Genomic DNA, 13,393 nt, shown 5'->3' on the forward strand with positions numbered 1-13,393 from the left:
ACTGAAAAAGGTTGGACTTTCCGGATTCCCAGGATCCTACTCGGAATACCACAGACAAGGTGAGACTTTCCGGATCCCATAATGCCGCCATCTATCTAGCTTATACCGAAGATTCTGTTTGGAATCTAAGAGATAACGCATTCAAGCTCTGTTGCATGAGAACGGAAGTGGTGTCAATCACGCGCGTTCATGATGAAATGTAATAGGGTAATTTGACTCTCACATTCATCATGTTCTTGGGTACGAATGAATATCTTGAATAAGATAGAAGAGATTTGAATAAAAGAAAATAAACTTCATTAATACTTGAGGTACAGCAGAGCTCCACACCCTTAATCTATGGTGTGCAGAAACTCCACCGTTGAAAATACATAAGCAAAGAGTTCAGGCATGGCCGAATGGCCAGCCCTCTCTAACGTGATCAATGATCCCCTAAGATGAAGAATAAAACAAAGCTGAGATCAAAGATGTCTAATAAATAGATAAATGTCCATATATACTAGACTAGCTACTAGGTTTACATGAGAAGTAATGATGCATAATCCACTCGGGGCCATGGTGAGCTTGGGCTGAGCTTGATGAATTCACGAGCTAAGGCATATCTTGCGTTGAACTCTGGTATGACGGTTTTGGGCGTCAACTCCGGATCAGACGTTTTTCTGGCGTTTAACTCCAGACAGCAGCGTGTACTGGCGTTTAACGCCAAGTTACGTCGTCATTCTTCGAATAAATATGGCTATTATATATTGCTGGAAAGCCTGGATGTCTACTTTCCAACGCCGTTGAGAGCGCGGTCAATTGGAGTTCTGTAGCTCCAGAAAATCCATTTCGAGTGCAGGGAGGTCAGAATCCAACAGCATCAGCAGTCCTTTTGTCAGCCTTCTTCAGAGTTTTGCTCAAATCCCTCAATTTCAGTCAGAATTTACCTGAAATCACAGAAAAACACACAAACTCATAGTAAAGTCCAGAAATGTGAATTTAACATAAAAACTAATGAAAACATCCCTAAAAGTAGCTTAAACTTACTAAAAACTATATAAAAACAATGCCAAAAAGCGTATAAATTATCCGCTCATCACAACACCAAACTTAAATTGTTGCTTGTCCCAAGCAACTGAAAATCAAATAGGATAAAAAGAAGAGAATATACTATAAAGTCCAAAATATCAATGAATATTAATTTAATTAGATGAGCGGGACTTGTAGCTTTTTGCTTCTGAACAGTTTTGGCATCTCACTTTTTCCTTTGAAGTTTAGAGTGATTGGCTTCTCTAGGAACTTAGAATTTCAGATAGTGTTATTGACTTTCCTAGTTAAGCATGTTGATTCTTGAACACAGCTACTTATGAGTCTTGGCCGTGGCCCTAAGCACTTTGTCTTCCAGTATTACCACCGGATACACAAATGCCACAGACACATGACTGGGTGAACCTTTTCAGATTGTGACTCAGCTTTGCTAGAGTCCCCAGTTAGTGGTGTCCAGAGCTCTTAAGCACACTCTTTTGGATCACGACTTTAACCACTCAGTCTCAAGCTTTTCACTTGACCTTCATGACACAAGCACATGGTTAGGGACAGCTTGATTTAGCCGCTTAGGCCTGGATTTAACTTCCTTGGGCCCTCCTATCCATTGATGCTCAAAGCCTTGGATCCTTGCTACCCTTGCCTTTTTGGTTTTAAGGGCTATTGGCTTTTTCTACTTGCTTTTTCTTTTTCTTTCTAAATTTTTTTTTCGTCATTTTTTTTTACTGCTTTTTCTTGCTTCAAGAATCAATTTCATGATTTTTTCAGATCATCAATAACATTTCTCTTTGTTCATCATTCTTTCAAGAGCCAACAATTTTAACACTCATAAACAACAAGATCAAAAGACATATGCACTGTTCATTCATTCATTCAGAAAACAAAAATTATTGCCACCACATCAATATAATTAAATTAAATTCACTAATAATTTCGAAAATTATGTACTTCTTGTTCTTTTGAATTAAAACATTTTTCTTTTAAGAGAGGTGAAGGACTAATGGATTTTATTCATAGCTTTAAGGCATGGTTACACACTAATGATCATGAAGTAGAGACACAAAAACATAGATAAACATAACACTTAAAAACCGAAAACAGAAAGAAAATAAAGAACAAGGAATGAATCCACCTCTTAGTGGCGTCTTCTTCTTGAAGGACCAATGATGTTCTTTAACTCTTCTATGTCCCTTCCTTGCCTTTGTTGCTCCTCTCTCATAGCTCTTTGATCTTCTCTTATTTCTTGGAGAGTGAGGGTGTGTTCATGGTGTTCCACCCTTAGTTGTTCCACGTTTTGGCTCAAGTCTTCTAAGGAGGTTACTGAGTTGCTCCCAATAGTTGTTGGGAGGAAAGTGTATTCCATGAGGCATTTGTTGATGAACTTCCTCATGTTCTCCTTGGGGGCCGTGAGGAACTTCCCTTGTTTGCTCCCATCCTTTTCTTGGTGATGGGCTTGTCTTCTTCAATGGAGACATCTCCATCTATGATAACTCCAGCTGAGTAGCATAAATGGCATATGAGGTGGGGGAAGGCTAGCCGTGCCATGTATGAAGGCTTGTCAGCTATTTTGTAGAGTTCATTGGCTATGACTTCATGAACCTCTACTTCCTCTCCAATCATGATGCTATGAATCATGATGGCCCGATCCACAGTAACTTCAGATCGGTTGCTTGTAGGGATGATGGATCTTTGGATGAACTCCAACCATCCTCTAGCTACAGGCTTGAGGTCCAGTCTTCTTAGTTGGACCGGTTTGCCTTTGGAGTCTACTCTCCATTGGGCGCCTTCCACACAAATGTCCATTAGGACTTGGTCCAACCTTTGATTGAAGTTGACCCTCCTTGTGTAGGGGCGTTCATCACCTTGCATCATGGGTAGATGAAACGCCAACCTCACATTTTCCGGACTGAAATCTAAGTATTTCCCCCGAACCATTGTGAGATAGTTCTTTGGATTCGGGTTCATACTTTGATCATGGTTCCTTGTGATCCATGCATTAGCATAGAACTCTTGAACCATCAGTAATCCGACTTGTTGCATGGGGTTGGTTATGACTTCCCACCCTCTTCTTTGGATCTCATGTCGGATTTCCGGATACTCATTCTTTTTGAGCTTGAAGGGGACCTCAGGGATCACCCTCTTCTTTGCCACAACATCATAGAAGTGGTCTTGGTGGCTCTTGGAGATGAATCTCTCCTTTTCCCATGATTCGGAAGTGGAAGCTTTTGCCTTCCCTTTTCCTTTTCTTGAGGAAACTCCGGTCTTGGGTGCCATTGATGGTGAATGAAAAATAAAAAGCTAGGCTTTTTACCACACCAAACTTAAAATTTGCTCGTCCTCAAGCAAAAAGAAAAGAAGAGTAGAAGAAGAAGAAGAGAAGAGAAAGTGGAAGAGAGGGAGAGAAGTGGTTTCGGCTATATGAGAGAAGAAAGGGTAGTGTTGTGTGAAATAAATAAGAAAGGAGAGGTATTTATAGGGAGGGGGGGAGGGTTAGGTTTCGGCCATTTTGGGTGGGAATGGGTGGGAAATTGAATTTGAATGTAATGGGGGTAGGTGGGTTTATGGGAAGAGGAGGTTGATGTGAATGGTGCATGGGGTAATTGGGAAGAGAAATTGATGTGATTGGTGAAGGTTTTTGGGAAGGGTGACATTGAGAATGAGATTTGGATTAGGAGAGTGTGAATAGGATTAAAAGAAAAGGTAGGTAGGGATCCTGTGGGGTCCACAGATCCTGAGGTGGAAATCCTGTGGGGTCCACAGGTCCTGAGGTGAAAAGAAATACCATTCCTTCACCCTATAGGCGTGTAAATTGCCTTCATGCACCATTCTGGCGTTCAAACGCCCATTGGTGCATGTTCTGGGCGTTAAACGCCCATGTGATGCTTGATCTGGGCGTTAAACGCCCATGTGATGCTTGATTCTGGCGTTGAACGCCAGTTTCAAGCTTGTTTCTGGCGTTCAGCGCCAGATTGTCCTCTGCGTGCGCATCCTGGCGTTAAACGCCAGGATGTAGCTTGTTTTGGGCGTTCAGCGCCAGGAAGATGCTCTGTTCTGGCGTTGAACGCCCGCCAGATGCATCTTCTGGGCGTTGAACGCCGGCCCGTGCGTCCTCCAGGGTGAAAATTTTTTTCTTCTGTTTTTGACTCTGTTTTTAATTTTTTTTGATTTTTTTCGTGACTCCTCATGATCATGTACCTAATTAAACACAAAAATAACAAAGAAACAAAATAAAATAAAATTAGATAAATAAAATTGGGTTGCCTCCCAACAAGCGCTTCTTTAATGTCAATAGCTTGACAGTGGCTCTCATGGAGCCACAGAGCAATCAAGTCAATGTTGTCTAGTCCCAACACCAAACTTAGAGTTTGGATATGGGGTTTGAACACCAAACTTAGAGTTTGGTTGTGGCTTCACAACACCAAACTTAGAGTTTGACTGTGTGGGCTCTTCTTGACCTTGAACTGAGAGAAGCTCTTCATGCTTATTCTCCTTTGTCACAGAGGGATTGCCATGTGCTTGAAACACAAGGTATTCTCCATTCAATTGAAGGACTAACTCTCCTCTGTTGACATCTATCACAGCTTCTGCTGTGGCTAGGAAAGGTCTTCCTAGGATGATGCATTCATCATCTTCCTTCCTAGTATCTAGGATTAGGAAATCAGCAGGGATGTAAAAGTCTTCAACTTTTATAAGCACGTCCTCTACTATCCCATGAGCTTGTCTCACTGACTTATCTGCCAATTGCAGTGAGAACAAAGCAGGTTGCACCTCAATGATCCCTAGCTTCTCCATTACAGAGAGTGGCATAAGGTTTATCCCTGACCCAAGATCACACAGAGCTTTTTCAAAGCTCATGGTGCCAATGGTGCAAGGTATCAAGAACTTGCCAGGATCTTGTCTCTTTTGAGGTAGAGTTTCCTGAATCCAAGTATCCAAATCACGAATGAGCAAGGGAGATTCACTTTCCCAAGTCTCATTACTAAACAGCTTGGCATTCAGTTTCATGATAGCTCCTAGATATTGAGCAACTTGCTCACTAGTCACATCTTCATCCTCTTCAGAGGATGAATAATAGTCAGAGCTCATGAATGGCAGAAGGAGATTTAGTGGAATCTCTATGGTCTCTGTATGAGCCTCAGATTCCTCAGGATCCTTAATAGGAAACTCCTTCTTGCTTGAGGAACGTCCCAGGAGGTTTTTCTCACTAGGATTTTCGTCCTCCTCCTCCTTGATGCATTCGGCCATGTTGACTAAGTCAATGGCTTTGCATTCTCCCTTTGGATTCTCTTCTGTATTACTTGGGAGAATACTGGGAGGAGTTTCAATAACTTTCTTACTCAGCTGGCCTACTTGTGCCTCCAAATTTCTAATGGAGGATCTGGTTTCATTCATGAAACTGAAAGTGGCCTTTGACAGATCAGAGACTATATTAGCTAAATTAGAATTATTTTGTTCAGCATTCTCTGTCTGTTGCTGAGAAGATGATGGATATGGCTTACTATTATTCAGCCTATTGCGTCCACCATTGTTAAAACCTTGTTGAGGTTTTTGTTGATCCTTCCAGGAGAAATTTGGATGATTTCTCCATGATGGGTTATAGGTATTTCCATATGGTTCACCCAGATAATTAACCTCTGCCATGGCAGGGTTCTCAGGATCATAAGCTTCTTCAGAAGCTACCTCTCTAGTACTGTTGGATGCATGTTGCAATCCATTCAGATTTTGAGAGATCATGTTGACCTGTTGAGTCAACACTTTGTTTTGAGCCAGTATGGCATTCAGAGCATCAATTTCAAGAACTCCCTTCTTCTGAGGGACCCCATTATTCACGGAATTCCTCTCAGAGGTATACATGAACTGGTTGTTTGCAACCATGTCAATGAGTTCTTGAGCCTCTTCAGGCGTTTTCGTCAGGTGAATAGATCCACCTGCAGAATGGTCCAGTGACATTTTCGAAAATTCAGAGAGACCATAATAGAATATATCTAATAGGGTCCATTCTGAAAACATGTCAGATGGACATCTCTTGGTCAGCTGCTTGTATCTTTCCCAAGCTTCATAGAGGGATTCACCATCTTTTTGTTTGAAAGTTTGAACATCCACTCTCAGCTTGCTCAGCTTTTGAGGAGGAAAGAATTTATCTAAGAAGGCAGTGACCAGCTTATCCCAGGAGTCCAGGCTATCCTTAGGTTGTGAATCCAACCATATTCTAGCTCTGTCTCTTACAGCAAAAGGGAAAAGCATGAGTCTGTAGACTTCAGGATTAACTCCATTCGTTTTTACAGTGTCACAGACTTGCAAGAACTCAGTTAAAAACTGATAGGGATCTTCAGATGGAAGCCCATAAAACTTGCAGTTTTGTTGCATTAATGCAACTAGTTGAGGCTTAAGCTCAAAGTTATTGGCTCCAATGGCAGGAATGGAGATGCTTCTTCCATCAAACTTGGATGTTGGCTTTGTGAAATCACCAAGCATTCTCCTTGCATTATTATTATTATTTTCGGCCATCTCCTTCTCTTGTTCGAAAATTTCTGAAAGGTTATTTCTGGATTGTTGTAATTTAGCTTCTCTTAATTTTCTCTTCAGAGTCCTTTCAGGTTCTGGATCAGCTTCAACAAGAGTGCCTTTGTCCTTGTTCCTGCTCATAAGAAAGAGAAGAAAACAAGAAAAGAAAAAGGAATCCTCTATGTCACAGTATAGAGATTCCTTTATGTTAGTAGAAGAAGAAAGGGGTAGAAGAATGAAGAAGGAAGTGCGGATTTGGATGAAGAGAGGTGAAGAGAAGTGTTAGTAATTAAATAATTAAATAGAAGAAGAGAGGAGAGGGAGAGGATTTTCGAAAATAATTTTTGAAAAAGGGGTTAGTGATTTTCGAAAATTAAAGATAAGTTTAAAATTAAAATTTAAAAGAATTTTTTTGAAAAAGAGAGGGAGAATTTTCGAAAATTAGAGAGAGATAGGTAGTTAGGTAGTTTTGAAAAAGATAAGAAACAAACAAAAAGTTAGTTAGTTGATTGAAAAAGATTTGAAATCAAAATTTTAAAAAGATAAGAAGATAAGAAGTTAGATAAGATATTTTGAAATCAAATTTTTGAAAAAGATAAAAATTTTGACAAAGATAAGATAAAAGATAAAAAGATATATTTGAAAAAGATTTAATTTTGAAAAAGATTTAATTTTAAAATTGACTTAACTAACAAGAAACTACAAGATAAGATTCTAGAACTTAAAGATTGAACCTTTCTTAACAAGAAAGCAACAAACTTCAAATTTTTGAACCAATCACATTAATTGTTAGCTAATTTTCGAAAATTTGATATAAAGATAAGAAAAAGATTTTTGAAAATATTTTGAAAAATAATTTTGAAATTTTCGAAAATTATGTCAAAAATGAAAAAGATATGATTTTTGAAAAAGATTTTAAAAAGATGAGGTTTTTAAAATTGAAATTTTGACTTGACTTGTAAGAAACAACTAATTTTAAAAATTTTTGACCAAGTCAACCCAAAATTTCGAAATTTTGGAGGGAAATAAGGAAAAGATATTTTTGATTTTTGAATTTTTAAAGAAAAACACAAAAATGACCCAAAACATGAAAATTTTGGATCAAGACACAAGATGCATGCAAGAATGCTATGAATGTCAAGATGAACACCAAGAACACTTTGAAGATCATGATGAACGTCAAGAACATGATTTTTGAAAAATTTTTAATGCAAAGAAAACATGCAAGACACCAAACTTAGAAATTTTTAATGCATGAAAAATATGAATGCAAAAATGCACATGAGAAACAAGAAAAGACACAAAACAAGAAATCATCAAGATCAAACAAGAAGACTTATCAAGAACAACTTGAAGATCATGAAGAACACTATGAATGCATGAGATTTTCGAAAAATGCAAGAAAAATTTTTAAAAGCATGCAATTGACACCAAACTTAAAATTTAACACAAGACTCAAACAAGAAACACCAAATATTTTTGATTTTTATGATTTTCTAATTTTTTTTGTATTTTTATTGATTTTTTTTCGAAAAACATTTTTGGAAAGACGAAAAATAAAAGAAAAATTTTGAAAAAGATTTTTGAAAAGAAAATTACCTAATCTGAGCAACAAGATGAACCGTCAGTTGTCCATACTCGAACAATCCCCGGCAACGGCGCCAAAAACTTGGTGGACGAAATTGTGATCACTTGTTCTTTTGTTTATAAAGGATGTATACTCTGAGGGCATTGTTTATTTCCTTCACAATCTCGTTCAACTAACCAGCAAGTGTACTGGGTCGTCCAAGTAATAAACCTTACGTGAGTAAGGGTCGAATCCACAGAGATTGTTGGTATGAAGCAAGCTATGGTCACCTTGCAAATCTCAGTCAGGCAGATTAAAATAGTTTATGGGTTTTTGAAAATAGAAATAATGAAAAGAAGAAATAATAAAAGGGATAGAACACTTATGCAGATTCATTGGTAGGAATTTCAGATAAGCGGATGGAGATGCTGTAGAGCTCTCGGACGCCTGCTCTCCTACTCCTTCTACTCAATCCTTCTTACTCCATTCCATGGCAAGCTTTGTATAGGGGTTCACTATCAACTGTGGCTACTTTCATTCCTCACGGGGAAATAACCTGTGCGGCTGTCACTCGCACAGCTAACCAGTCTGGAGGCATCACCCATGGCTGATGGCTACATCCCATCCTCGCAGTGAAAACTATGCTAACGCACTCTGTCACAGTACGGCTAATCACCGGTTGGTTCCCGCTCCTACTGGAATAGAATCCCTCTTTTGCGTCTGTCACGAACGCCCAGCAGGTTAAAGTTTGAAGCACGTCACGGTCATTCATTACCGGAATCCTACTCGGAACACCACAGACAAGGTTGGACTTTCCGGATTCCCAGGATCCTACTCGGAATACCACAGACAAGGTGAGACTTTCCGGATCCTCATAAATGCCGCCATCTATCTAGCTTATACCACGAAGATTCTGTTTGGGAATCTAAGAGATACGCATTCAAGCTCTGTTGCATGTAGAACGGAAGTGGTTGTCAATCACGCGCGTTCATGATTGAGAATGATAATGAGGGTAATTTGACTCATCACATTCATCATGTTCTTGGGTACGAATGAATATCTTGGAATAAGAATAGAAGAGATTTGAATAAAAGAAAATAGAACTTCATTAATACTTGAGGTACAGCAGAGCTCCACACCCTTAATCTATGGTGTGCAGAAACTCCACCGTTGAAAATACATAAGCAAAGAGTTCAGGCATGGCCGAATGGCCAGCCCTCTCTAACGTGATCAATGATCCCCTAAGATGAAGAATAAAACAAAGCTGAGATCAAAGATGTCTAATACAATAGATAAATGTCCTATATATACTAGACTAGCTACTAGGGTTTACATGAGTAAGTAATTGATGCATAAATCCACTTCCGGGGCCCACTTGGTGTATGCTTGGGCTGAGCTTGATGAATTCACGAGCTAAGGCATATCTTGGCATTGAACTCTGAGTTATGACGTGTTTTGGGCGTTCAACTCCGGATCATGACGTTTTTCTGGCGTTTAACTCCAGACAGCAGCGTGTACTTGGCGTTTAACGCCAAGTTACGTCGTCATTCTTCGAATAAAGTATGGACTATTATATATTGCTGGAAAGCCCTGGATGTCTACTTTCCAACGCCGTTGAGAGCGCGTCAATTGGAGTTCTGTAGCTCCAGAAAATCCATTTCGAGTGCAGGGAGGTCAGAATCCAACAGCATCAGCAGTCCTTTTGTCAGCCTTCTTCAGAGTTTTGCTCAAATCCCTCAATTTCAGTCAGAATTTACCTGAAATCACAGAAAAACACACAAACTCATAGTAAAGTCCAGAAATGTGAATTTAACATAAAAACTAATGAAAACATCCCTAAAAGTAGCTTAAACTTACTAAAAACTATATAAAAACAATGCCAAAAAGCGTATAAATTATCCGCTCATCACAACACCAAACTTAAATTGTTGCTTGTCCCCAAGCAACTGAAAATCAAATAGGATAAAAAGAAGAGAATATACTATAAAGTCCAAAATATCAATGAATATTAATTTAATTAGATGAGCGGGACTTGTAGCTTTTTGCTTCTGAACAGTTTTGGCATCTCACTTTTTCCTTTGAAGTTTAGAGTGATTGGCTTCTCTAGGAACTTAGAATTTCAGATAGTGTTATTGACTTTCCTAGTTAAGCATGTTGATTCTTGAACACAGCTACTTATGAGTCTTGGCCGTGGCCCTAAGCACTTTGTCTTCCAGTATTACCACCGGATACACAAATGCCACAGACACATGACTGGGTGAACCTTTTCAGATTGTGACTCAGCTTTGCTAGAGTCCCCAGTTAGTGGTGTCCAGAGCTCTTAAGCACACTCTTTTGGATCACGACTTTAACCACTCAGTCTCAAGCTTTTCACTTGGACCTTCATGACACAAGCACATGGTTAGGGACAGCTTGATTTAGCCGCTTAGGCCTGGATTTAACTTCCTTGGGCCCTCCTATCCATTGATGCTCAAAGCCTTAGATCCTTGCTACCCTTGCCTTTTGGTTTTAAGGGCTATTGGCTTTTTCTACTTGCTTTTTCTTTTTCTTTCTAAATTTTTTTTTTCGTCATTTTTTTTTTTACTGCTTTTTCTTGCTTCAAGAATCAATTTCATGATTTTTTTCAGATCATCAATAACATTTCTCTTTGTTCATCATTCTTTCAAGAGCCAACAATTTTAACACTCATAAACAACAAGATCAAAAGACATATGCACTGTTCATTCATTCATTCAGAAAACAAAAATTATTGCCACCACATCAATATAATTAAATTAAATTCACTAATAATTTCGAAAATTATGTACTTCTTGTTCTTTTGAATTAAAACATTTTTCTTTTAAGAGAGGTGAAGGACTAATGGATTTTATTCATAGCTTTAAGGCATGGTTACACACTAATGATCATGAAGTAGAGACACAAAAACATAGATAAACATAACACTTAAAAACCGAAAACAGAAAGAAAATAAAGAACAAGGAATGAATCCACCTCTTAGTGGCGTCTTCTTCTTGAAGGACCAATGATGTTCTTTAACTCTTCTATGTCCCTTCCTTGCCTTTGTTGCTCCTCTCTCATAGCTCTTTGATCTTCTCTTATTTCTTGGAGAGTGAGGGTGTGTTCATGGTGTTCCACCCTTAGTTGTTCCACGTTTTGGCTCAAGTCTTCTAAGGAGGTACTGAGTTGCTCCCAATAGTTGTTGGGAGGAAAGTGTATTCCATGAGGCATTTGTTGATGAACTTCCTCATGTTCTCCTTGGGGGCCGTGAGGAACTTCCCTTGTTTGCTCCATCCTTTTCTTGGTGATGGGCTTGTCTTCTTCAATGGAGACATCTCCATCTATGATAACTCCAGCTGAGTAGCATAAATGGCATATGAGGTGGGGGAAGGCTAGCCGTGCCATGTATGAAGGCTTGTCAGCTATTTTGTAGAGTTCATTGGCTATGACTTCATGAACCTCTACTTCCTCTCCAATCATGATGCTATGAATCATGATGGCCCGATCCACAGTAACTTCAGATCGGTTGCTTGTAGGGATGATGGATCTTTGGATGAACTCCAACCATCCTCTAGCTACAGGCTTGAGGTCCAGTCTTCTTAGTTGGACCGGTTTGCCTTTGGAGTCTACTCTCCATTGGGCGCCTTCCACACAAATGTCCATTAGGACTTGGTCCAACCTTTGATTGAAGTTGACCCTCCTTGTGTAGGGGCGTTCATCACCTTGCATCATGGGTAGATGAAACGCCAACCTCACATTTTCCGGACTGAAATCTAAGTATTTCCCCCGAACCATTGTGAGATAGTTCTTTGGATTCGGGTTCATACTTTGATCATGGTTCCTTGTGATCCATGCATTAGCATAGAACTCTTGAACCATCAGTAATCCGACTTGTTGCATGGGGTTGGTTATGACTTCCCACCCTCTTCTTTGGATCTCATGTCGGATTTCCGGATACTCATTCTTTTTGAGCTTGAAGGGGACCTCAGGGATCACCCTCTTCTTTGCCACAACATCATAGAAGTGGTCTTGGTGGCTCTTGGAGATGAATCTCTCCTTTTCCCATGATTCGGAAGTGGAAGCTTTTGCCTTCCCTTTTCCTTTTCTTGAGGAAACTCCGGTCTTGGGTGCCATTGATGGTGAATGAAAAATAAAAAGCTAGGCTTTTTACCACACCAAACTTAAAATTTGCTCGTCCTCGAGCAAAAAGAAAAGAAGAGTAGAAGAAGAAGAAGAAGAAGAGAAAGTGGAAGAGAGGGAGAGAAGTGGTTTCGGCTATATGAGAGAAGAAAGGGTAGTGTTGTGTGAAAATAAATAAGAAAGGAGAGGTATTTATAGGGAGGGGGGAGGGTTAGGTTTCGGCCATTTTGGGTGGGAATGGGTGGGAAATTGAATTTGAATGTAATGGGGGTAGGTGGGGTTTATGGGGAAGAGGAGGTTGATGTGAATGGTGCATGGGGTAATTGGGAAGAGAAATTGATGTGATTGGTGAAGGTTTTTGGGAAGGGTGACATTGAGAATGAGATTTGGATTAGGAGAGTGTGAATAGGATTAAAAGAAAAGGTAGGTAGGGATCCTGTGGGGTCCACAGATCCTGAGGTGGAAATCCTGTGGGGTCCACAGGTCCTGAGGTGAAAAGAAATACCATTCCTTCACCCTATAGGCGTGTAAATTGCCTTCATGCACCATTCTGGCGTTCAAACGCCCATTGGTGCATGTTCTGGGCGTTAAACGCCCATGTGATGCTTGATCTGGGCGTTAAACGCCCATGTGATGCTTGATTCTGGCGTTGAACGCCAGTTTCAAGCTTGTTTCTGGCGTTCAGCGCCAGATTGTCCTCTGCGTGCGCATCCTGGCGTTAAACGCCAGGATGTAGCTTGTTTTGGGCGTTCAGCGCCAGGAAGATGCTCTGTTCTGGCGTTGAACGCCCGCCAGATGCATCTTCTGGGCGTTGAACGCCGGCCCGTGCGTCCTCCAGGGTGAAAATTTTTTTCTTCTGTTTTTGACTCTGTTTTTAATTTTTTTTGATTTTTTTCGTGACTCCTCATGATCATGTACCTAATTAAACACAAAAATAACAAAGAAACAAAATAAAATAAAATTAGATAAATAAAATTGGGTTGCCTCCCAACAAGCGCTTCTTTAATGTCAATAGCTTGACAGTGGCTCTCATGGAGCCACAGAGCAATCAAGTCAATGTTGTCTAGTCCCAACACCAAACTTAGAGTTTGGATATGGGGTTTGAACACCAAACTTAGAGTTTGGTTGTGGCTTCACAACACCAAACTTAGAGTTTGACTG

The 13,393-nt window shown here is 39.8% G+C and overlaps 1 non-coding gene across 1 annotated transcript; it reads left to right on the forward strand.

Moving 5' to 3' along the window:
- The first annotated feature begins 6,031 nt into the window (after positions 1-6,031).
- Positions 6,032-6,135, forward strand: LOC112799074 (small nucleolar RNA R71). Its single transcript, XR_003200659.1, has one exon. It is a non-coding gene; the product is annotated as a small nucleolar RNA R71 (small nucleolar RNA).
- The last annotated feature ends 7,258 nt before the right edge of the window (positions 6,136-13,393 follow it).

The sequence above is a fragment of the Arachis hypogaea genome, chromosome 4, assembly GCF_003086295.3.
Source record: "Arachis hypogaea cultivar Tifrunner chromosome 4, arahy.Tifrunner.gnm2.J5K5, whole genome shotgun sequence".
NCBI classification, from domain to species: Eukaryota; Viridiplantae; Streptophyta; class Magnoliopsida; order Fabales; family Fabaceae; genus Arachis; species Arachis hypogaea.